Source organism: Dendrobates tinctorius, unplaced genomic scaffold (genome assembly GCF_039654945.1).
Source record: "Dendrobates tinctorius isolate UK_male_01 unplaced genomic scaffold, ASM3965494v1 ptg000204l, whole genome shotgun sequence".
Taxonomy (NCBI): Eukaryota; Metazoa; Chordata; class Amphibia; order Anura; family Dendrobatidae; genus Dendrobates; species Dendrobates tinctorius.
In genome coordinates this window covers 2,415,016-2,436,657 of record NW_027361871.1, presented here as the reverse complement: position 1 = coordinate 2,436,657, position 21,642 = coordinate 2,415,016, and the positions used below count along the sequence as shown (strand labels likewise).

The following is a 21,642-nucleotide window of genomic DNA, read 5'->3' as shown; positions in this document are numbered from 1 at the left end:
TATTCTTTCTTTATGTCAGTTTGGGGCTTCTTAACTCTCTATGCAGGCTTTCTAATGTATCACACCTGTTTGTACTTTGTCTTAGTTGGTCAAAGAGCCTGTTTAGTAAACAGAAAATCTTGAATTTGAATGCCAGCAGTGCTATTCTTTCTTTATGTCAGTTTGGGGCTTCTTAACTCTCTAAGCAGGCTTTCTAATGTATCACACCTGTTTGTCCTTTGTCTTAGTTGGTCAAAGAGCCTGTTTAGTAAACAGAAAATTTTGAATTTGAATGCCAGCAGTCCTCTTCCTTCTTTATCTCATTTTAGGGCTGTTTAACTCTCTAAGCAGGCTTTCTAATGTATCACACCTGTTTGTCCTTTGGCTTAGTTGGTCAAAGAGCCTATTTAGTAAATGGAAAATCTTGATTTTGAATGTCAGCAGTGCTTTCTATTCTTCATCTCATTTTGTGGGTTTTTACCCCAAAAAGAGGACTTTTACTCTTGTTTGTCATCAAATATTAATTTCCCACAGCCCTAATATAGTGCAATTGAGAAAAAAAATTATCTGCTGTTGAAACACTTTAAAAGGAATTAGAGGATATAATTTTCTTTACAGAATATAGGATGGCATCAACCTTTACAAATTAAAACAAGTGGATTTACAGATCTGACTCTGCAAAGTTTGATAGCAGCACAGGCGTATTGTAAACTTTCATGCTTGAAGTGTCCACCGCTTGGGTTAAAAATGAAAACCAAACCATTCAACACGAAAGAAGAAACAGATTAATCCGACGAGGATGGGATTCGAACACATGCATGCAGAGCACAATGGATTAGCAGTCCATCGCCTTAACCACTCGGCCACCTCGTCAACATAGCACCTGTGCGTTTAGGTGGGAAGATGTTGAGAGGGTTTTTACCAGTCAGTGTTTTTTCACTGAAGATTGTATGTTGGCTTTTGTCAGAGTTACCTTATCTCGTCAACTACAGTGCCTGTTGTTTGAAGTTAGCTTGGGGAAAACTCTATCAGAAATGAACCAGTGCTGAGGTTTTTAATATCAATTAGTCATAATTTTTCCTCCTTTTGGTTTTGCCATGGCATTTCTTCAGTCTGTCTATTCTGTGTCATAACTTGGAAGCAAAACAAGTCCCAAATTTCAGCTGTGCTAAAAGATGGCTCATTCAATTGCAAAACTTCAAAGCCTTTGTCCTCGATACACCTTCTGTAAATTTGTCAGTCTTTTAAATGAATGCTCTTCAAAATTTACTTGGCTTCTTAAGTGTTATGACTGAGATTGAAATCTTATTCCATGTTTCTGCTCTACGTGGAATGGAACTCAAGCTCAATATTGTTTTGCTGCGCTAACCAGTTGAATGTTCGATTGGTGCTTCAATCTTCCTTGGATTTCAAATGCATGCCATCTTCAGGTGCTGTGGCTTAGTTGGTTAAAGCGCCTGTCTAGTAAACAGGAGATCCTGAGTTTGAATCTCAGCAGTCCCTTGTTTTCATCTCCTCACAAAGAAGCTTCCTATCTTAAAAATAGGTGTTTCACTTGCGACTGATAGTGCAATTGTTAGATTAAAAATCTCTTCTATCTAAGAGATATAAAGGAAGAAAGATGGCTTCAAGCCATCAATTGCACTATCAAGCCAGTTGATTTAGTTTTGAAATGCCTCCTTTCTATGCATCTCTAATCCGTTTATCCAATGTATCTCACCTTTATGTCCTTTGGCTTAGTTGGTCAAAGAGCCTGTTTAGTAAACAGAAAATCTTGAATTTGAATGCCAGCAGTGCTATTCTTTCTTTATGTCAGTTTGGGGCTTCTTAACTCTCTATGCAGGCTTTCTAATGTATCACACCTGTTTGTACTTTGTCTTAGTTGGTCAAAGAGCCTGTTTAGTAAACAGAAAATCTTGAATTTGAATGCCAGCAGTGCTATTCTTTCTTTATGTCAGTTTGGGGCTTCTTAACTCTCTAAGCAGGCTTTCTAATGTATCACACCTGTTTGTCCTTTGTCTTAGTTGGTCAAAGAGCCTGTTTAGTAAACAGAAAATTTTGAATTTGAATGCCAGCAGTCCTCTTCCTTCTTTATCTCATTTTAGGGCTGTTTAACTCTCTAAGAAGGCTTTCTAATGTATCACACCTGTTTGTCCTTTGGCTTAGTTGGTCAAAGAGCCTATTTAGTAAATGGAAAATCTTGATTTTGAATGTCAGCAGTGCTTTCTATTCTTCATCTCATTTTGTGGGTTTTTACCCCAAAAAGAGGACTTTTACTCTTGTTTGTCATCAAATATTAATTTCCCACAGCCCTAATATAGTGCAATTGAGAAAAAAAATTCTCTGCTGTTGAAACACTTTAAAAGGAATTAGAGGATATAATTTTCTTTACAGAATATAGGATGGCATCAACCTTTACAAATTAAAACAAGTGGATTTACAGATCTGACTCTGCAAAGTTTGATAGCAGCACAGGCGTATTGTAAACTTTCATGCTTGAAGTGTCCACCGCTTGGGTTAAAAATGAAAACCAAACCATTCAACACGAAAGAAGAAACAGATTAATCCGACGAGGATGGGATTCGAACCCATGCATGCAGAGCACAATGGATTAGCAGTCCATCGCCTTAACCACTCGGCCACCTCGTCTACATAGCACCTGTGCGTTTAGGTGGGAAGATGTTGAGAGGGTTTTTACCAGTCAGTGTTTTTTCACTGAAGATTGTATGTTGGCTTTTGTCAGAGTTGCCTTATCTCGTCAACTACAGTGCCTGTTGTTTGAAGTTAGCTTGGGGAAAACTCTATCAGAAATGAACCAGTGCTGAGGTTTTTAATATCAATTAGTCATAATTTTTCCTCCTTTTGGTTTTGCCATGGCATTTCTTCAGTCTGTCTATTCTGTGTCATAACTTGGAAGCAAAACAAGTCCCAAATTTCAGCTGTGCTAAAAGATGGCTCATTCAATTGCAAAACTTCAAAGCCTTTGTCCTCGATACAGCTTCTGTAAATTTGTCAGTCTTTTAAATGAATGCTCTTCAAAATTTACTTGGCTTCTTAAGTGTTATGACTGAGATTGAAATCTTATTCCATGTTTCTGCTCTACGTGGAATGGAACTCAAGCTCAATATTGTTTTGCTGCGCTAACCAGTTGAATGTTCGATTGGTGCTTCAATCTTCCTTGGATTTCAAATGCATGCCATCTTCAGGTGCTGTGGCTTAGTTGGTTAAAGCGCCTGTCTAATAAACAGGAGATCCTGAGTTTGAATCGCAGCAGTGCCTTGTTTTCATCTCCGCACAAAGAAGCTTCCTATCTTAAAAATAGGTGTTTCACTTGAGACTGATAGTGCAATTGTGAGATTAAAAATCTCTTCTATCTAAGAGATATAAAGGAAGAAAGATGGCTTCAAGCATGACAATGTAAAACCAGTTGCTTTTGTTTTGAAATGCCTCCTTTCTATGCATCTCTAATCCGTTTATCCAATGTCTCTCACCTTTATGTCCTTTGGCTTAGTTGGTCAAAGAGCCTGTTTAGTAAACAGAAAATCTTGAATTTGAATGCCAGCAGTGCTATTCTTTCTTTATGTCAGTTTGGGGCTTCTTAACTCTCTATGCAGGCTTTCTAATGTATCACACCTGTTTGTACTTTGTCTTAGTTGGTCAAAGAGCCTGTTTAGTAAACAGAAAATCTTGAATTTGAATGCCAGCAGTGCTATTCTTTCTTTATGTCAGTTTGGGGCTTCTTAACTCTCTAAGCAGGCTTTCTAATGTATCACACCTGTTTGTCCTTTGTCTTAGTTGGTCAAAGAGCCTGTTTAGTAAACAGAAAATTTTGAATTTGAATGCCAGCAGTCCTCTTCCTTCTTTATCTCATTTTAGGGCTGTTTAACTCTCTAAGCAGGCTTTCTAATGTATCACACCTGTTTGTCCTTTGGCTTAGTTGGTCAAAGAGCCTATTTAGTAAATGGAAAATCTTGATTTTGAATGTCAGCAGTGCTTTCTATTCTTCATCTCATTTTGTGGGTTTTTACCCCAAAAAGAGGACTTTTACTCTTGTTTGTCATCAAATATTAATTTCCCACAGCCCTAATATAGTGCAATTGAGAAAAAAAATTCTCTGCTGTTGAAACACTTTAAAAGGAATTAGAGGATATAATTTTCTTTACAGAATATAGGATGGCATCAACCTTTACAAATTAAAACAAGTGGATTTACAGATCTGACTCTGCAAAGTTTGATAGCAGCACAGGCGTATTGTAAACTTTCATGCTTGAAGTGTCCACCGCTTGGGTTAAAAATGAAAACCAAACCATTCAACACGAAAGAAGAAACAGATTAATCCGACGAGGATGGGATTCGAACACATGCATGCAGAGCACAATGGATTAGCAGTCCATCGCCTTAACCACTCGGCCACCTCGTCAACATAGCACCTGTGCGTTTAGGTGGGAAGATGTTGAGAGGGTTTTTACCAGTCAGTGTTTTTTCACTGAAGATTGTATGTTGGCTTTTGTCAGAGTTGCCTTATCTCGTCAACTACAGTGCCTGTTGTTTGAAGTTAGCTTGGGGAAAACTCTATCAGAAATGAACCAGTGCTGAGGTTTTTAATATCAATTAGTCATAATTTTTCCTCCTTTTGGTTTTGCCATGGCATTTCTTCAGTCTGTCTATTCTGTGTCATAACTTGGAAGCAAAACAAGTCCCAAATTTCAGCTGTGCTAAAAGATGGCTCATTCAATTGCAAAACTTCAAAGCCTTTGTCCTCGATACAGCTTCTGTAAATTTGTCAGTCTTTTAAATGAATGCTCTTCAAAATTTACTTGGCTTCTTAAGTGTTATGACTGAGATTGAAATCTTATTCCATGTTTCTGCTCTACGTGGAATGGAACTCAAGCTCAATATTGTTTTGCTGCGCTAACCAGTTGAATGTTCGATTGGTGCTTCAATCTTCCTTGGATTTCAAATGCATGCCATCTTCAGGTGCTGTGGCTTAGTTGGTTAAAGCGCCTGTCTAATAAACAGGAGATCCTGAGTTTGAATCGCAGCAGTGCCTTGTTTTCATCTCCGCACAAAGAAGCTTCCTATCTTAAAAATAGGTGTTTCACTTGAGACTGATAGTGCAATTGTGAGATTAAAAATCTCTTCTATCTAAGAGATATAAAGGAAGAAAGATGGCTTCAAGCATGACAATGTAAAACCAGTTGCTTTTGTTTTGAAATGCCTCCTTTCTATGCATCTCTAATCCGTTTATCCAATGTCTCTCACCTTTATGTCCTTTGGCTTAGTTGGTCAAAGAGCCTGTTTAGTAAACAGAAAATCTTGAATTTGAATGCCAGCAGTGCTATTCTTTCTTTATGTCAGTTTGGGGCTTCTTAACTCTCTATGCAGGCTTTCTAATGTATCACACCTGTTTGTACTTTGTCTTAGTTGGTCAAAGAGCCTGTTTAGTAAACAGAAAATCTTGAATTTGAATGCCAGCAGTGCTATTCTTTCTTTATGTCAGTTTGGGGCTTCTTAACTCTCTAAGCAGGCTTTCTAATGTATCACACCTGTTTGTCCTTTGTCTTAGTTGGTCAAAGAGCCTGTTTAGTAAACAGAAAATTTTGAATTTGAATGCCAGCAGTCCTCTTCCTTCTTTATCTCATTTTAGGGCTGTTTAACTCTCTAAGCAGGCTTTCTAATGTATCACACCTGTTTGTCCTTTGGCTTAGTTGGTCAAAGAGCCTATTTAGTAAATGGAAAATCTTGATTTTGAATGTCAGCAGTGCTTTCTATTCTTCATCTCATTTTGTGGGTTTTTACCCCAAAAAGAGGACTTTTACTCTTGTTTGTCATCAAATATTAATTTCCCACAGCCCTAATATAGTGCAATTGAGAAAAAAAATTCTCTGCTGTTGAAACACTTTAAAAGGAATTAGAGGATATAATTTTCTTTACAGAATATAGGATGGCATCAACCTTTACAAATTAAAACAAGTGGATTTACAGATCTGACTCTGCAAAGTTTGATAGCAGCACAGGCGTATTGTAAACTTTCATGCTTGAAGTGTCCACCGCTTGGGTTAAAAATGAAAACCAAACCATTCAACACGAAAGAAGAAACAGATTAATCCGACGAGGATGGGATTCGAACACATGCATGCAGAGCACAATGGATTAGCAGTCCATCGCCTTAACCACTCGGCCACCTCGTCAACATAGCACCTGTGCGTTTAGGTGGGAAGATGTTGAGAGGGTTTTTACCAGTCAGTGTTTTTTCACTGAAGATTGTATGTTGGCTTTTGTCAGAGTTACCTTATCTCGTCAACTACAGTGCCTGTTGTTTGAAGTTAGCTTGGGGAAAACTCTATCAGAAATGAACCAGTGCTGAGGTTTTTAATATCAATTAGTCATAATTTTTCCTCCTTTCGGTTTTGCCATGGCATTTCTTCAGTCTGTCTATTCTGTGTCATATCTTGGAAGCAAAACAAGTCCCAAATTTCAGCTGTGCTAAAAGATGGCTCATTCAATTGCAAAACTTCAAAGCCTTTGTCCTCGATACAGCTTCTGTAAATTTGTCAGTCTTTTAAATGAATGCTCTTCAAAATTTACTTGGCTTCTTAAGTGTTATGACTGAGATTGAAATCTTATTCCATGTTTCTGCTCTACGTGGAATGGAACTCAAGCTCAATATTGTTTTGCTGCGCTAACCAGTTGAATGTTCGATTGGTGCTTCAATCTTCCTTGGATTTCAAATGCATGCCATCTTCAGGTGCTGTGGCTTAGTTGGTTAAAGCGCCTGTCTAATAAACAGGAGATCCTGAGTTTGAATCGCAGCAGTGCCTTGTTTTCATCTCCGCACAAAGAAGCTTCCTATCTTAAAAATAGGTGTTTCACTTGAGACTGATAGTGCAATTGTGAGATTAAAAATCTCTTCTATCTAAGAGATATAAAGGAAGAAAGATGGCTTCAAGCATGACAATGTAAAACCAGTTGCTTTTGTTTTGAAATGCCTCCTTTCTATGCATCTCTAATCCGTTTATCCAATGTCTCTCACCTTTATGTCCTTTGGCTTAGTTGGTCAAAGAGCCTGTTTAGTAAACAGAAAATCTTGAATTTGAATGCCAGCAGTGCTATTCTTTCTTTATGTCAGTTTGGGGCTTCTTAACTCTCTATGCAGGCTTTCTAATGTATCACACCTGTTTGTACTTTGTCTTAGTTGGTCAAAGAGCCTGTTTAGTAAACAGAAAATCTTGAATTTGAATGCCAGCAGTGCTATTCTTTCTTTATGTCAGTTTGGGGCTTCTTAACTCTCTAAGCAGGCTTTCTAATGTATCACACCTGTTTGTCCTTTGTCTTAGTTGGTCAAAGAGCCTGTTTAGTAAACAGAAAATTTTGAATTTGAATGCCAGCAGTCCTCTTCCTTCTTTATCTCATTTTAGGGCTGTTTAACTCTCTAAGCAGGCTTTCTAATGTATCACACCTGTTTGTCCTTTGGCTTAGTTGGTCAAAGAGCCTATTTAGTAAATGGAAAATCTTGATTTTGAATGTCAGCAGTGCTTTCTATTCTTCATCTCATTTTGTGGGTTTTTACCCCAAAAAGAGGACTTTTACTCTTGTTTGTCATCAAATATTAATTTCCCACAGCCCTAATATAGTGCAATTGAGAAAAAAAATTCTCTGCTGTTGAAACACTTTAAAAGGAATTAGAGGATATAATTTTCTTTACAGAATATAGGATGGCATCAACCTTTACAAATTAAAACAAGTGGATTTACAGATCTGACTCTGCAAAGTTTGATAGCAGCACAGGCGTATTGTAAACTTTCATGCTTGAAGTGTCCACCGCTTGGGTTAAAAATGAAAACCAAACCATTCAACACGAAAGAAGAAACAGATTAATCCGACGAGGATGGGATTCGAACACATGCATGCAGAGCACAATGGATTAGCAGTCCATCGCCTTAACCACTCGGCCACCTCGTCAACATAGCACCTGTGCGTTTAGGTGGGAAGATGTTGAGAGGGTTTTTACCAGTCAGTGTTTTTTCACTGAAGATTGTATGTTGGCTTTTGTCAGAGTTACCTTATCTCGTCAACTACAGTGCCTGTTGTTTGAAGTTAGCTTGGGGAAAACTCTATCAGAAATGAACCAGTGCTGAGGTTTTTAATATCAATTAGTCATAATTTTTCTTCCTTTTGGTTTTGCCATGGCATTTCTTCAGTCTGTCTATTCTGTGTCATAACTTGGAAGCAAAACAAGTCCCAAATTTCAGCTGTGCTAAAAGATGGCTCATTCAATTGCAAAACTTCAAAGCCTTTGTCCTCGATACACCTTCTGTAAATTTGTCAGTCTTTTAAATGAATGCTCTTCAAAATTTACTTGGCTTCTTAAGTGTTATGACTGAGATTGAAATCTTATTCCATGTTTCTGCTCTACATGGAATGGAACTCAAGCTCAATATTGTTTTGCTGCGCTAACCAGTTGAATGTTCGATTGGTGCTTCAATCTTCCTTGGATTTCAAATGCATGCCATCTTCAGGTGCTGTGGCTTAGTTGGTTAAAGCGCCTGTCTAGTAAACAGGAGATCCTGAGTTTGAATCTCAGCAGTCCCTTGTTTTCATCTCCTCACAAAGAAGCTTCCTATCTTAAAAATAGGTGTTTCACTTGCGACTGATAGTGCAATTGTTAGATTAAAAATCTCTTCTATCTAAGAGATATAAAGGAAGAAAGATGGCTTCAAGCCATCAATTGCACTATCAAGCCAGTTGATTTAGTTTTGAAATGCCTCCTTTCTATGCATCTCTAATCCGTTTATCCAATGTATCTCACCTTTATGTCCTTTGGCTTAGTTGGTCAAAGAGCCTGTTTAGTAAACAGAAAATCTTGAATTTGAATGCCAGCAGTGCTATTCTTTCTTTATGTCAGTTTGGGGCTTCTTAACTCTCTATGCAGGCTTTCTAATGTATCACACCTGTTTGTACTTTGTCTTAGTTGGTCAAAGAGCCTGTTTAGTAAACAGAAAATCTTGAATTTGAATGCCAGCAGTGCTATTCTTTCTTTATGTCAGTTTGGGGCTTCTTAACTCTCTAAGCAGGCTTTCTAATGTATCACACCTGTTTGTCCTTTGTCTTAGTTGGTCAAAGAGCCTGTTTAGTAAACAGAAAATTTTGAATTTGAATGCCAGCAGTCCTCTTCCTTCTTTATCTCATTTTAGGGCTGTTTAACTCTCTAAGAAGGCTTTCTAATGTATCACACCTGTTTGTCCTTTGGCTTAGTTGGTCAAAGAGCCTATTTAGTAAATGGAAAATCTTGATTTTGAATGTCAGCAGTGCTTTCTATTCTTCATCTCATTTTGTGGGTTTTTACCCCAAAAAGAGGACTTTTACTCTTGTTTGTCATCAAATATTAATTTCCCACAGCCCTAATATAGTGCAATTGAGAAAAAAAATTCTCTGCTGTTGAAACACTTTAAAAGGAATTAGAGGATATAATTTTCTTTACAGAATATAGGATGGCATCAACCTTTACAAATTAAAACAAGTGGATTTACAGATCTGACTCTGCAAAGTTTGATAGCAGCACAGGCGTATTGTAAACTTTCATGCTTGAAGTGTCCACCGCTTGGGTTAAAAATGAAAACCAAACCATTCAACACGAAAGAAGAAACAGATTAATCCGACGAGGATGGGATTCGAACCCATGCATGCAGAGCACAATGGATTAGCAGTCCATCGCCTTAACCACTCGGCCACCTCGTCTACATAGCACCTGTGCGTTTAGGTGGGAAGATGTTGAGAGGGTTTTTACCAGTCAGTGTTTTTTCACTGAAGATTGTATGTTGGCTTTTGTCAGAGTTGCCTTATCTCGTCAACTACAGTGCCTGTTGTTTGAAGTTAGCTTGGGGAAAACTCTATCAGAAATGAACCAGTGCTGAGGTTTTTAATATCAATTAGTCATAATTTTTCCTCCTTTTGGTTTTGCCATGGCATTTCTTCAGTCTGTCTATTCTGTGTCATAACTTGGAAGCAAAACAAGTCCCAAATTTCAGCTGTGCTAAAAGATGGCTCATTCAATTGCAAAACTTCAAAGCCTTTGTCCTCGATACAGCTTCTGTAAATTTGTCAGTCTTTTAAATGAATGCTCTTCAAAATTTACTTGGCTTCTTAAGTGTTATGACTGAGATTGAAATCTTATTCCATGTTTCTGCTCTACGTGGAATGGAACTCAAGCTCAATATTGTTTTGCTGCGCTAACCAGTTGAATGTTCGATTGGTGCTTCAATCTTCCTTGGATTTCAAATGCATGCCATCTTCAGGTGCTGTGGCTTAGTTGGTTAAAGCGCCTGTCTAATAAACAGGAGATCCTGAGTTTGAATCGCAGCAGTGCCTTGTTTTCATCTCCGCACAAAGAAGCTTCCTATCTTAAAAATAGGTGTTTCACTTGAGACTGATAGTGCAATTGTGAGATTAAAAATCTCTTCTATCTAAGAGATATAAAGGAAGAAAGATGGCTTCAAGCATGACAATGTAAAACCAGTTGCTTTTGTTTTGAAATGCCTCCTTTCTATGCATCTCTAATCCGTTTATCCAATGTCTCTCACCTTTATGTCCTTTGGCTTAGTTGGTCAAAGAGCCTGTTTAGTAAACAGAAAATCTTGAATTTGAATGCCAGCAGTGCTATTCTTTCTTTATGTCAGTTTGGGGCTTCTTAACTCTCTATGCAGGCTTTCTAATGTATCACACCTGTTTGTACTTTGTCTTAGTTGGTCAAAGAGCCTGTTTAGTAAACAGAAAATCTTGAATTTGAATGCCAGCAGTGCTATTCTTTCTTTATGTCAGTTTGGGGCTTCTTAACTCTCTAAGCAGGCTTTCTAATGTATCACACCTGTTTGTCCTTTGTCTTAGTTGGTCAAAGAGCCTGTTTAGTAAACAGAAAATTTTGAATTTGAATGCCAGCAGTCCTCTTCCTTCTTTATCTCATTTTAGGGCTGTTTAACTCTCTAAGCAGGCTTTCTAATGTATCACACCTGTTTGTCCTTTGGCTTAGTTGGTCAAAGAGCCTATTTAGTAAATGGAAAATCTTGATTTTGAATGTCAGCAGTGCTTTCTATTCTTCATCTCATTTTGTGGGTTTTTACCCCAAAAAGAGGACTTTTACTCTTGTTTGTCATCAAATATTAATTTCCCACAGCCCTAATATAGTGCAATTGAGAAAAAAAATTCTCTGCTGTTGAAACACTTTAAAAGGAATTAGAGGATATAATTTTCTTTACAGAATATAGGATGGCATCAACCTTTACAAATTAAAACAAGTGGATTTACAGATCTGACTCTGCAAAGTTTGATAGCAGCACAGGCGTATTGTAAACTTTCATGCTTGAAGTGTCCACCGCTTGGGTTAAAAATGAAAACCAAACCATTCAACACGAAAGAAGAAACAGATTAATCCGACGAGGATGGGATTCGAACACATGCATGCAGAGCACAATGGATTAGCAGTCCATCGCCTTAACCACTCGGCCACCTCGTCAACATAGCACCTGTGCGTTTAGGTGGGAAGATGTTGAGAGGGTTTTTACCAGTCAGTGTTTTTTCACTGAAGATTGTATGTTGGCTTTTGTCAGAGTTGCCTTATCTCGTCAACTACAGTGCCTGTTGTTTGAAGTTAGCTTGGGGAAAACTCTATCAGAAATGAACCAGTGCTGAGGTTTTTAATATCAATTAGTCATAATTTTTCCTCCTTTTGGTTTTGCCATGGCATTTCTTCAGTCTGTCTATTCTGTGTCATAACTTGGAAGCAAAACAAGTCCCAAATTTCAGCTGTGCTAAAAGATGGCTCATTCAATTGCAAAACTTCAAAGCCTTTGTCCTCGATACAGCTTCTGTAAATTTGTCAGTCTTTTAAATGAATGCTCTTCAAAATTTACTTGGCTTCTTAAGTGTTATGACTGAGATTGAAATCTTATTCCATGTTTCTGCTCTACGTGGAATGGAACTCAAGCTCAATATTGTTTTGCTGCGCTAACCAGTTGAATGTTCGATTGGTGCTTCAATCTTCCTTGGATTTCAAATGCATGCCATCTTCAGGTGCTGTGGCTTAGTTGGTTAAAGCGCCTGTCTAATAAACAGGAGATCCTGAGTTTGAATCGCAGCAGTGCCTTGTTTTCATCTCCGCACAAAGAAGCTTCCTATCTTAAAAATAGGTGTTTCACTTGAGACCGATAGTGCAATTGTGAGATTAAAAATCTCTTCTATCTAAGAGATATAAAGGAAGAAAGATGGCTTCAAGCATGACAATGTAAAACCAGTTGCTTTTGTTTTGAAATGCCTCCTTTCTATGCATCTCTAATCCGTTTATCCAATGTCTCTCACCTTTATGTCCTTTGGCTTAGTTGGTCAAAGAGCCTGTTTAGTAAACAGAAAATCTTGAATTTGAATGCCAGCAGTGCTATTCTTTCTTTATGTCAGTTTGGGGCTTCTTAACTCTCTATGCAGGCTTTCTAATGTATCACACCTGTTTGTACTTTGTCTTAGTTGGTCAAAGAGCCTGTTTAGTAAACAGAAAATCTTGAATTTGAATGCCAGCAGTGCTATTCTTTCTTTATGTCAGTTTGGGGCTTCTTAACTCTCTAAGCAGGCTTTCTAATGTATCACACCTGTTTGTCCTTTGTCTTAGTTGGTCAAAGAGCCTGTTTAGTAAACAGAAAATTTTGAATTTGAATGCCAGCAGTCCTCTTCCTTCTTTATCTCATTTTAGGGCTGTTTAACTCTCTAAGCAGGCTTTCTAATGTATCACACCTGTTTGTCCTTTGGCTTAGTTGGTCAAAGAGCCTATTTAGTAAATGGAAAATCTTGATTTTGAATGTCAGCAGTGCTTTCTATTCTTCATCTCATTTTGTGGGTTTTTACCCCAAAAAGAGGACTTTTACTCTTGTTTGTCATCAAATATTAATTTCCCACAGCCCTAATATAGTGCAATTGAGAAAAAAAATTCTCTGCTGTTGAAACACTTTAAAAGGAATTAGAGGATATAATTTTCTTTACAGAATATAGGATGGCATCAACCTTTACAAATTAAAACAAGTGGATTTACAGATCTGACTCTGCAAAGTTTGATAGCAGCACAGGCGTATTGTAAACTTTCATGCTTGAAGTGTCCACCGCTTGGGTTAAAAATGAAAACCAAACCATTCAACACGAAAGAAGAAACAGATTAATCCGACGAGGATGGGATTCGAACACATGCATGCAGAGCACAATGGATTAGCAGTCCATCGCCTTAACCACTCGGCCACCTCGTCAACATAGCACCTGTGCGTTTAGGTGGGAAGATGTTGAGAGGGTTTTTACCAGTCAGTGTTTTTTCACTGAAGATTGTATGTTGGCTTTTGTCAGAGTTACCTTATCTCGTCAACTACAGTGCCTGTTGTTTGAAGTTAGCTTGGGGAAAACTCTATCAGAAATGAACCAGTGCTGAGGTTTTTAATATCAATTAGTCATAATTTTTCCTCCTTTCGGTTTTGCCATGGCATTTCTTCAGTCTGTCTATTCTGTGTCATATCTTGGAAGCAAAACAAGTCCCAAATTTCAGCTGTGCTAAAAGATGGCTCATTCAATTGCAAAACTTCAAAGCCTTTGTCCTCGATACAGCTTCTGTAAATTTGTCAGTCTTTTAAATGAATGCTCTTCAAAATTTACTTGGCTTCTTAAGTGTTATGACTGAGATTGAAATCTTATTCCATGTTTCTGCTCTACGTGGAATGGAACTCAAGCTCAATATTGTTTTGCTGCGCTAACCAGTTGAATGTTCGATTGGTGCTTCAATCTTCCTTGGATTTCAAATGCATGCCATCTTCAGGTGCTGTGGCTTAGTTGGTTAAAGCGCCTGTCTAATAAACAGGAGATCCTGAGTTTGAATCGCAGCAGTGCCTTGTTTTCATCTCCGCACAAAGAAGCTTCCTATCTTAAAAATAGGTGTTTCACTTGAGACTGATAGTGCAATTGTGAGATTAAAAATCTCTTCTATCTAAGAGATATAAAGGAAGAAAGATGGCTTCAAGCATGACAATGTAAAACCAGTTGCTTTTGTTTTGAAATGCCTCCTTTCTATGCATCTCTAATCCGTTTATCCAATGTCTCTCACCTTTATGTCCTTTGGCTTAGTTGGTCAAAGAGCCTGTTTAGTAAACAGAAAATCTTGAATTTGAATGCCAGCAGTGCTATTCTTTCTTTATGTCAGTTTGGGGCTTCTTAACTCTCTATGCAGGCTTTCTAATGTATCACACCTGTTTGTACTTTGTCTTAGTTGGTCAAAGAGCCTGTTTAGTAAACAGAAAATCTTGAATTTGAATGCCAGCAGTGCTATTCTTTCTTTATGTCAGTTTGGGGCTTCTTAACTCTCTAAGCAGGCTTTCTAATGTATCACACCTGTTTGTCCTTTGTCTTAGTTGGTCAAAGAGCCTGTTTAGTAAACAGAAAATTTTGAATTTGAATGCCAGCAGTCCTCTTCCTTCTTTATCTCATTTTAGGGCTGTTTAACTCTCTAAGCAGGCTTTCTAATGTATCACACCTGTTTGTCCTTTGGCTTAGTTGGTCAAAGAGCCTATTTAGTAAATGGAAAATCTTGATTTTGAATGTCAGCAGTGCTTTCTATTCTTCATCTCATTTTGTGGGTTTTTACCCCAAAAAGAGGACTTTTACTCTTGTTTGTCATCAAATATTAATTTCCCACAGCCCTAATATAGTGCAATTGAGAAAAAAAATTCTCTGCTGTTGAAACACTTTAAAAGGAATTAGAGGATATAATTTTCTTTACAGAATATAGGATGGCATCAACCTTTACAAATTAAAACAAGTGGATTTACAGATCTGACTCTGCAAAGTTTGATAGCAGCACAGGCGTATTGTAAACTTTCATGCTTGAAGTGTCCACCGCTTGGGTTAAAAATGAAAACCAAACCATTCAACACGAAAGAAGAAACAGATTAATCCGACGAGGATGGGATTCGAACACATGCATGCAGAGCACAATGGATTAGCAGTCCATCGCCTTAACCACTCGGCCACCTCGTCAACATAGCACCTGTGCGTTTAGGTGGGAAGATGTTGAGAGGGTTTTTACCAGTCAGTGTTTTTTCACTGAAGATTGTATGTTGGCTTTTGTCAGAGTTACCTTATCTCGTCAACTACAGTGCCTGTTGTTTGAAGTTAGCTTGGGGAAAACTCTATCAGAAATGAACCAGTGCTGAGGTTTTTAATATCAATTAGTCATAATTTTTCCTCCTTTTGGTTTTGCCATGGCATTTCTTCAGTCTGTCTATTCTGTGTCATAACTTGGAAGCAAAACAAGTCCCAAATTTCAGCTGTGCTAAAAGATGGCTCATTCAATTGCAAAACTTCAAAGCCTTTGTCCTCGATACACCTTCTGTAAATTTGTCAGTCTTTTAAATGAATGCTCTTCAAAATTTACTTGGCTTCTTAAGTGTTATGACTGAGATTGAAATCTTATTCCATGTTTCTGCTCTACGTGGAATGGAACTCAAGCTCAATATTGTTTTGCTGCGCTAACCAGTTGAATGTTCGATTGGTGCTTCAATCTTCCTTGGATTTCAAATGCATGCCATCTTCAGGTGCTGTGGCTTAGTTGGTTAAAGCGCCTGTCTAGTAAACAGGAGATCCTGAGTTTGAATCTCAGCAGTCCCTTGTTTTCATCTCCTCACAAAGAAGCTTCCTATCTTAAAAATAGGTGTTTCACTTGCGACTGATAGTGCAATTGTTAGATTAAAAATCTCTTCTATCTAAGAGATATAAAGGAAGAAAGATGGCTTCAAGCCATCAATTGCACTATCAAGCCAGTTGATTTAGTTTTGAAATGCCTCCTTTCTATGCATCTCTAATCCGTTTATCCAATGTATCTCACCTTTATGTCCTTTGGCTTAGTTGGTCAAAGAGCCTGTTTAGTAAACAGAAAATCTTGAATTTGAATGCCAGCAGTGCTATTCTTTCTTTATGTCAGTTTGGGGCTTCTTAACTCTCTATGCAGGCTTTCTAATGTATCACACCTGTTTGTCCTTTGTCTTAGTTGGTCAAAGAGCCTGTTTAGTAAACAGAAAATCTTGAATTTGAATGCCAGCAGTCCCCTTCCTTCTTTATCTCAGTTTAGGGCTGTTTAACTCTCTAAGCAGGCTTTCTAATGTATCACACCTGTTTGTCCTTTGTCTTAGTTGGTCAAAGAGCCTATTTAGTAAATGCAAAATCTTGAATTTGAATGTCAGCAGTCCTTTTCCTTCTTTATCTCAGTTTAGGGCTGTTTAACTCTCTAAGCAGGCTTTTTAATGTTTCGCACCTGTTTGTCCTTTGGCTTAGTTGGTCAAAGAGCCTATTTAGTAAAAGGAAAATCTTGATTTTGAATGTCAGCAGTGCTTTCTATTCTTCATCTCATTTTGTGGGTTTTTACCCCAAAAAGAGGACTTTTACTCTTGTTTGTCATCAAATATTAATTTCCCACAGCCCTAATATAGTGCAATTGAGAAAAAAAATTCTCTGCTGTTGAAACACTTTAAAAGGAATTTGAGGATATAATTTTCTTTACAGAATATAGGATGGCAACAAGCTTTACAAATTAAAACTAGTGGATTTACAGATCTGACTCTGCAAAGTTAGATAGCAGCACAGGAGTATTGTAAACTTTCATGCTTGAAGTGTCAACCGCTTGGGTTAAAAATGGAAACCAAACCATTCAACACGAAAGAAGAAGCAGATTAATCCGATGAGAATGGATTAATGCATGCAGAGCACAATTGATTAGCAGTCCATCACCTTAACCACTCGGCCACCTCGTCTACATAATGCCTGTGCGTTTAGGTGGGAAGATGTTGAGAGGGTTATTACCAGTCAGTGTTTTTTCACTGAAGATTGTATGTTGGCTTTTGTCAGATTTGACTTATCTCGTCAACTACAGTGCCTGTTGTTTGAAGTTAGCTTGGGGAATACTCTATCAGAAATGAACCAGTGCTGAGGTTTTTAATATCAATTAGTCATAATTTTTCCTCCTTTTGGTTTTGCCATGGTATTTCCTCAATCTGTCTATTCTGTGTCATAACTTGGAAGCAAAACAAGTCCCAAATTTCAGCTGTGCTAAAAGATGGCTCATTCAATTGCAAAACTTCAAAGCCTTTGTCCTCGATACAGCTTCTGTAAATTTGTCAGTCTTTTAAATGAATGCTCTTCAAAATTTACTTGGCTTCTTAAGTGTTATGACTGAGATTGAAATCTTATTCCATGTTTCTGCTCTACGTGGAATGGAACTCAAGCTCAATATTGTTTTGCTGCACTAATCAGTTGAATGTTCGATTGGTGCTTCAATCTTCCTTGGATTTCAAATGCATGCCATTTTCTGGTGCTGTGGCTTAGTTGGTTAAAGCGCCTGTCTAGTAAACAGGAGATCCTGAGTTCGAATCTCAGCAGTGCCTTGTTTTCATCTCCTCACAAAGAAGCTTCCTATCTTAAAAATAGGTGTTTCACTTGCGACTGATAGTGCAATTGTGAGATTAAAAATCTCTTCTATCTAAGAGATATAAAGGAAGAAAGATGGCTTCAAGCATGACAATGTAAAACCAGTTGATTTAGTTTTGAAATGCCTCCTTTCTATGCATCTCTAATCCGTTTTTCCAATGTATCTCACCTTTATGTCCTTTGGCTTAGTTGGTAAAAGAGCCTGTTTAGTAAACAGAAAATCTTGAATTTGAATGCCAGCAGTGCTATTCTTTCTTTATGTCAGTTTGGGGCTTCTTAACTCTCTAAGCAGGCTTTCTAATGTATCACACCTGTTTGTCCTTTGTCTTAGTTGGTCAAAGAGCCTGTTTAGTAAACAGAAAATCTTGAATTTGAATGCCAGCAGTCCTCTTCCTTCTTTATCTCAGTTTAGGGCTGTTTAACTCTCTAAGCAGGCTTTCTAATGTATCACACCTGTTTGTCCTTTGTCTTAGTTGGTCAAAGAGCCTATTTAGTAAATGCAAAATCTTGAATTTGAATGCCAGCAGTCCTTTTCCTTCTTTATCTCAGTTTAGGGCTGTTTAACTCTCTAAGCAGGCTTTTTAATGTTTCGCACCTGTTTGTCCTTTGGCTTAGTTGGTCAAAGAGCCTATTTAGTAAAAGTAAAATCTTGATTTTGAATGTCAGCAGTGCTTTCTATTCTTCATCTCATTTTGTGGGTTTTTACCCCAAAAAGAGGACTTTTACTCTTGTTTGTCATCAAATATTAATTTCCCACAGCCCTAATATAGTGCAATTGAGAAAAAAAATTCTCTGCTGTTGAAACACTTTAAAAGGAATTAGAGGATATGATTTTCTTTACAGAATATAGGATGGCAACAAGCTTTACAAATTAAAACCAGTGGATTTACAGATCTGACTCTGCAAAGTTTGATAGCAGCACAGGAGTATTGTAAACTTTCATGCTTGAAGTGTCAACCGCTTGGGTTAAAAATGAAAACCAAACCATTCAACACGAAAGAAGAAGCAGATTAATCCGACGAGAATGGATTAATGCATGCAGAGCACAATTGATTAGCAGTCCATCACCTTAACCACTCGGCCACCTCGTCTACATAATGCCTGTGCGTTTAGGTGGGAAGATGTTGAGAGGGTTTTTACCAGTCAGTGTTTTTTCACTGAAGATTGTATGTTGGCTTTTGTCAGATTTGACTTATCTCGTCAACTACAGTGCCTGTTGTTTGAAGTTAGCTTTGGGAATACTCTATCAGAAATGAACCAGTGCTGAGGTTTTTAATATCAATTAGTCATAATTTTTCCTCCTTTTGGTTTTGCCATGGCATTTCCTCAATCTGTCTATTCTGTGTCATAACTTGGAAGCAAAACAAGTCCCAAATTTCAGCTGTGCTAAAAGATGGCTCATTCAATTGCAAAACTTCAAAGCCTTTGTCCTCGATACAGCTTCTGTAAATTTGTCAGTCTTTTAAATGAATGCTCTTCAAAATTTACTTGGCTTCTTAAGTGTTATGACTGAGATTGAAATATTATTCCATGTTTCTGCTCTACGTGGAATGGAACTCAAGCTCAATATTGTTTTGCTGCACTAATCAGTTGAATGTTCGATTGGTGCTTCAATCTTCCTTGAATTTCAAATGCATGCCATTTTCTGGTGCTGTGGCTTAGTTGGTTAAAGCGCCTGTCTAGTAAACAGGAGATCCTGAGTTCGAATCTCAGCAGTGCCTTGTTTTCATCTCCTCACAAAGAAGCTTCCTATCTTAAAAAGAGGTGTTTCACTTGCGACTGATAGTGCAATTGTGAGATTAAAAATCTCCTCTATCTATGAGATATAAAGGACGAAAGATGGCTTCAAGCATGACAATGTAAAACCAGTTGCTTTTGTTTTGAAATGCCTCCTTTCTATGCATCTCTAATCCGTTTATCCAATGTCTCTCACCTTTATGTCCTTTGGCTTAGTTGGTAAAAGAGCCTGTTTAGTAAACAGAAAATCTTGAATTTGAATGCCAGCAGTGCTATTCTTTCTTTATGTCAGTTTGGGGCTTCTTAACTCTCTAAGCAGGCTTTCTAATGTATCACACCTGTTTGTCCTTTGTCTTAGTTGGTCAAAGAGCCTGTTTAGTAAACAGGAAATCTTGAATTTGAATGCCAGCAGTCCTCTTCCTTCTTTATCTCAGTTTAGGGCTGTTTAACTCTCTAAGCAGGCTTTCTAATGTATCACACCTGTTTGTCCTTTGTCTTAGTTGGTCAAAGAGCCTATTTAGTAAATGCAAAATCTTGAATTTGAATGCCAGCAGTCCTTTTCCTTCTTTATCTCAGTTTAGGGCTGTTTAACTCTCTAAGCAGGCTTTTTAATGTTTCGCACCTGTTTGTCCTTTGGCTTAGTTGGTCAAAGAGCCTATTTAGTAAAAGGAAAATCTTGATTTTGAATGTCAGCAGTGCTTTCTATTCTTCATCTCATTTTGTGGGTTTTTACCCCAAAAAGAGGACTTTTACTCTTGTTTGTCATCAAATATTAATTTCCCACAGCCCTAATATAGTGCAATTGAGAAAAAAAATTCTCTGCTGTTGAAACACTTTAAAAGGAATTAGAGGATATGATTTTCTTTACAGAATATAGGATGGCAACAAGCTTTACAAATTAAAACCAGTGGATTTACAGATATGACTCTGCAAAGTTTGATAGCAGCACAGGAGTATTGTAAACTTTCATGCTTGAAGTGTCAACCGCTTGGGTTAAAAATGAAAACCAAACCATTCAACACGAAAGAAGAAGCAGATTAATCCGACGAGAATGGATTAATGCATGCAGAGCACAATTGATTAGCAGTCCATCACCTTAACCACTCGGCCACCTCGTCTACATAATGCCTGTGCGTTTAGGTGGGAAGATGTTGAGAGGGTTTTTACCAGTCAGTGTTTTTTCACTGAAGATTGTATGTTGGCTTTTGTCAGATTTGACTTATCTCGTCAACTACAGTGCCTGTTGTTTGAAGTTAGCTTTGGGAATACTCTATCAGAAATGAACCAGTGCTGAGGTTTTTAATATCAATTAGTCATAATTTTTCCTCCTTTTGGTTTTGCCATGGCATTTCCTCAATCTGTCTATTCTGTGTCATAACTTGGAAGCAAAACAAGTCCCAAATTTCAGCTGTGCTAAAAGATGGCTCATTCAATTGCAAAACTTCAAAGCCTTTGTCCTCGATACAGCTTCTGTAAATTTGTCAGTCTTTTAAATGAATGCTCTTCAAAATTTACTTGGCTTCTTAAGTGTTATGACTGAGATTGAAATATTATTACATGTTTCTGCTCTACGTGGAATGGAACTCAAGCTCAATATTGTTTTGCTGCACTAATCAGTTGAATGTTCGATTGGTGCTTCAATCTTCCTTGAATTTCAAATGCATGCCATTTTCTGGTGCTGTGGCTTAGTTGGTTAAAGCGCCTGTCTAGTAAACAGGAGATCCTGAGTTCGAATCTCAGCAGTGCCTTGTTTTCATCTCCTCACAAAGAAGCTTCCTATCTTAAAAATAGGTGTTTCACTTGCGACTGATAGTGCAATTGTGAGATTAAAAATCTCTTCTATCTAAGAGATATAAAGGAAGAAAGATGGCTTCAAGCATGACAATGTAAAACCAGTTGATTTAGTTTTGAAATGCCTCCTTTCTATGCATCTCTAATCCGTTTTTCCAATGTATCTCACCTTTATGTCCTTTGGCTTAGTTGGTAAAAGAGCCTGTTTAGTAAACAGAAAATCTTGAATTTGAATGCCAGCAGTGCTATTCTTTCTTTATGTCAGTTTGGGGCTTCTTAACTCTCTAAGCAGGCTTTCTAATGTATCACACCTGTTTGTCCTTTGTCTTAGTTGGTCAAAGAGCCTGTTTAGTAAACAGAAAATCTTGAATTTGAATGCCAGCAGTCCTCTTCCTTCTTTATCTCAGTTTAGGGCTGTTTAACTCTCTAAGCAGGCTTTCTAATGTATCACACCTGTTTGTCCTTTGTCTTAGTTGGTCAAAGAGCCTATTTAGTAAATGCAAAATCTTGAATTTGAATGCCAGCAGTCCTTTTCCTTCTTTATCTCAGTTTAGGGCTGTTTAACTCTCTAAGCAGGCTTTTTAATGTTTCGCACCTGTTTGTCCTTTGGCTTAGTTGGTCAAAGAGCCTATTTAGTAAAAG

General features: G+C 37.7%; 5 non-coding genes across 5 annotated transcripts; 3 read left to right on the top strand and 2 right to left on the bottom strand.

Annotated features, from left to right (window-relative positions):
* Window positions 1-2,546: 2,546 nt before the first annotated feature.
* TRNAS-GCU (transfer RNA serine (anticodon GCU)) lies at window positions 2,547-2,628 on the bottom strand. Its single transcript has one exon. It is a non-coding gene; the product is annotated as a tRNA-Ser (tRNA).
* Window positions 2,629-9,635: 7,007 nt separating this feature from the next.
* On the bottom strand, window positions 9,636-9,717 carry TRNAS-GCU (transfer RNA serine (anticodon GCU)). The gene has a single exon. It is a non-coding gene; the product is annotated as a tRNA-Ser (tRNA).
* A 7,638-nt stretch (window positions 9,718-17,355) lies between these two features.
* On the top strand, window positions 17,356-17,429 carry TRNAT-AGU (transfer RNA threonine (anticodon AGU)). Its single transcript has one exon. It is a non-coding gene; the product is annotated as a tRNA-Thr (tRNA).
* A 1,690-nt stretch (window positions 17,430-19,119) lies between these two features.
* On the top strand, window positions 19,120-19,193 carry TRNAT-AGU (transfer RNA threonine (anticodon AGU)). Its single transcript has one exon. It is a non-coding gene; the product is annotated as a tRNA-Thr (tRNA).
* Window positions 19,194-20,883: 1,690 nt separating this feature from the next.
* TRNAT-AGU (transfer RNA threonine (anticodon AGU)) lies at window positions 20,884-20,957 on the top strand. Its single transcript has one exon. It is a non-coding gene; the product is annotated as a tRNA-Thr (tRNA).
* Window positions 20,958-21,642: the final 685 nt, after the last annotated feature.